The sequence below is a fragment of the Polypterus senegalus genome, chromosome 14, assembly GCF_016835505.1.
Source record: "Polypterus senegalus isolate Bchr_013 chromosome 14, ASM1683550v1, whole genome shotgun sequence".
NCBI classification, from domain to species: Eukaryota; Metazoa; Chordata; class Cladistia; order Polypteriformes; family Polypteridae; genus Polypterus; species Polypterus senegalus.
In genome coordinates this window covers 9,979,415-9,983,494 of record NC_053167.1, presented here as the reverse complement: position 1 = coordinate 9,983,494, position 4,080 = coordinate 9,979,415, and positions in this window count along the sequence as shown.

The window sequence follows — 4,080 nt, the reverse complement described above, 5'->3', positions numbered from 1 at the left end:
ATCTGGATGAAAGATTGTGACTGCTTAACTATTATCTAAACAAATAAGTTCCATGTGTTTGTGAAATTTGTAATGTTTTGATGTCCTTACATTATTTGTGTTAATTCTTGTGAAAACCCAGGAGTAGGTAGATACAGTAGGATGAGAGGAGTTTCTCCTTTGTTCTTCCTAATGCACTGGCTTTATAAGGTTGTTACCTGTTTATTTCTTTAAATAACATCACCTTTTTCAACATTTAATGTTTAATATTCAGTCATTTATGACCTCTATATGTCAACTTGTCAAAGCACAGAACTTCCCCAAGCATATTGATCATATGTAGCTGTGCTGAGAGTGGAGCTCCTGAAGGATCAAGACAAGGGAGAAGAAATCATTCAAAAAGTGAAAGCCATCATTTTGGAGTAACACCTTGTGGCACTTGCCATGTTTCTGTTTGGATCATTACTATGGTTGTCATATTCATTGGCTGCTATTACTGTAACACATCATCGGTCAATGTACCTTTTGAGGTCTGGGAATCAAAGACATCTATTAGTCATGTGTCCTTCCAAGTGGCTCAAGTGATACCAGCACAGTCCTGGTGGAAATAGTGGAAACCTCTAAATGAAAGGGTCTGGGTGGTCAGTGGACATAAGTCTACCTTAGGTTGAGCATTGCTAAAGAGATTCATTTCCTTCCAATTCACACTGGAGTTGTGAGGACTTTCAGACCCCAAGTCAAATCCTATCTGCTGCCTGCAGAATATTGGGGTGGTGTCTGAGTTTACATTGCCAAGGATCTGAAACATTTCCTGCATTTTTCAGTTTATGAGGCTTATCATCTTGATATGGTTGGCCAATCGCCAGACTCCCACTACTAACACCAGTGGCCTGTAGAGGGCTCACCTCCAGCCTGGATGGCTATGGTCTGTAACTTGGCAAACCACCACCTGCCTGAGCTGTGCACTTCATCAGTCCTACTTGTGTGAGTCATCGCCATTCCAGCTGCATATCCCAAGTCGCCTGTTGTCCACCTCCAGCCAGAGAATGCACCCTGCTGAGATCGCCTGCCTCTGACGCATGTCAGGCCACCTCCTGAGTACAGAACCCTACAAGAGTGTCACAGGAGTTTGATGTAGCTCTGAAAATGTCAGCCATGCATGCTGATGACTCGTCCTGCCGTCACTGATTTAAGAGCATCTTCTTGTGGGACCATGGCATAAATGGAGGGGACAGTCTCAATCTGGCCTTAAAAAGGTTAAAGAAGACTGTCTGGCTGCCAGCATGGCACATGATTTTTGTGTGGTGTCTTCTAGTGGAGGCGCCAGGGTTAGGAACTGCTCTAGAAACACAGGGAGCACCTAAAACCCCAGGAGAGTTGCATAATGAAATACAAGAAGCATTGCGACATGAAGGCCGCTCCATGACGCATGGCACTGTAAAACACTCAGGTTATGGGCTCAAATGCTTTTTGAAGCACTGGAGGTACTCAGAAGCCTGTCTGTATAACATCTGAGGTTTGGAATAACATCCACAGGCCATGTCACGCTTCTGTCCTGAGCACCAGACAAACAGACACTCTGTGCATCGGTGTGCACATATAAATTTTCAACCTGCAGTACAGCAAGGATGAGCATGAAAAACAGACTGCTGTGTGTTGGTGTCAGATTTGCTTTTTATGGGTCTGATAAAGGCAGAGAGGAAATTTCTCTGTGACAGGACTCAGCTGACAATTCTCTGCATGTGTCACCGCCGACCGCAGAAAGCTTGACTGCCTGGTGCTTGCCAAGCAGAGGAAGAGCATTAGTATGCATATGCAGCCTCAGGCAGTGGAATGCAATTTGAGCAGTGCTGCACCGTGGAAAGTTCTACCACAGAGCCTTTGAAGTCATCCCAGTGTCTCATACAAGGACAACAAGGTGCTGTGACACCTAAAATGAGGCCAGAGCATGTGCTGACTCTGGCCAGGCAGAGTAGGGCTTTGTGTCCAGCTGCACTGCAGAGCATCATCCAATCAGTAGTATTCTGGGAACACTGCTGTCAAAGTCCCCAGACAGGATTACACAAAATCCAGATAAACCTCTCCAGCTAAACAGGTGAACAAGGACAACATGTAAATTAGCTGAGCGAAAGAGACTCGCAGAGCAGCAAAAATAGAACACTCCACAAGCCCCACCCCGTCTCAAAAAGTAGGCTGAATGCAATCTGCAGAGGGTGGCATGTGGGCGACAGCAAAAATGCACTGACCATCTACTGTGCCATCCTCGTGTGTAAACGGAAGAAGAAATCAGCGATGAAAGAGACCTCATGATGTAATTAAATATTTGTGGCAATGAACCTGCCACAAATATCCTTCTGGAGGTCTGAGCCTCAGACTAAACAAAATGAGTCTGAGCCTACACTGGTTGTCCCTAAGACTAAAATATTATCATATCACTAGGCCTAAAGTGATGTTGAAACAATGAATATACAAGAAGCATCAGGCCACAGATATGAGGCTGAGAAGAAAATCTTAGGCTACGACAAGGACCAGTCAGTAGGTTTAAGCCTGAGACTAAAGTGATGTTATTACTCTAACTCTAAGGCTGATGCAACATCATAACAAGGGACTCATCTAACCTCTCCTCTGCCTTCAATGCTGTCACCTACCAGATTCTCCTTGTCACCCTGTCTGCCCTTGACATCGCTGAGATTGCTTTTAGATGGTTTTAGTTCTACCTTTTGTGTAAATCCTACTGTGTGTCCTGACATGGAAAGGTTACACCAGACAAGCAAGTGGATGACCCAAGGAGTGATGCTGACACCTCTTCTCTCTATATACTTCATCAGGAGGTCATACTGTCTTGTCCCAAGGTTTCTCTTATCTGTGCTATGCCAATGATACACAACAGTTCCTGTAAAAAACCATACGGTATTAGGCAGAGTTTCTACATGTCTCACTGATATTTCAAACCAGATGAAGGAACACCATCTCTAACACAACATGGCAAAGATGGACCTTCTTGTTATCCCAGCTTATCTGTCTGTTCAGCACCCCATCTCTGTTCAGCTTAGTTCACCCACCAGGTTGGTGCACAGCCTTGGTATGGCCAGCTATCCCTCAGGGACCATGTTGCTATGGTCTCTTGGTCTCATAACATCTACAAGATTATATCTGACAGTATGTAGCACAATTCTTGGTTTTAATCTTGTCACTCTGGACCATAGTAACTCTCTGCTGGCAGGAGTGCTGGCATTTGTGACAAAGCCACTGCAGATAGTTCGGAATGCAATGGCATGTCTGGTGTTCAACAAGACACATAGGGCACCTCCTATCTTCAAATGACTACATTAGCTCCCTGTAGAGGCACATATTAAGTTCAAACCCTTGATGCTTGCTAACAAAGTAGGTAATGTGTCAGCACCTATTTACAGTGCATCCGGAAAGTATTCACAGCGCATCACTTTTTCCACATTTTGTTATGTTACAGCCTTATTCCAAAATGGATTACATTCAATTTTTTCCTCAGAATTCTACACACAACTCCCCATAATGACAACATGAAAAACGTTTACTTGAAATTTTTGCAAATTTATTAAAAATAAAAAAATTGAGAAAGCACATATACATAAGTATTCACAGCCTTTGCCATGAAGCTCAAAATTGAGCTCAGGTGCATCCTGTTTCCCCTGATCATCCTTGAGATGTTTCTGCAGCTTCATTGGAGTCCACCTGTGGTAAATTCAGTTGATTGGACATGATTTGGAAAGGCACACACCTGTCTATATAAGGTCCCACAGTTGACAGTTCATGTCAGAGCACAAACCAAGCATGAAGTCAAAGGAATTGTCTGTAGACCTCCGAGACAAGATTGTCTCGAGGCGCAAATCTGGGGAAGGTTACAGAAACATTTATGCTGCTTTGAAGGTCCCAATGAGCACAGTGGCCTCCATCATCCGTAAGAGGAAGAAGTTTGAAACCACCAGGACTCTTCCTAGAGCTGGCCGGTCATCTAAACTGAGCGATCGGGGGAGAAGGACCTTAGTCAGGGCAGTGACCAAGAACCCGATGGTCACTCTGTCAGAGCTCCAGAGGTCCTCTGTGGAGAGAGGAGAACCTTCC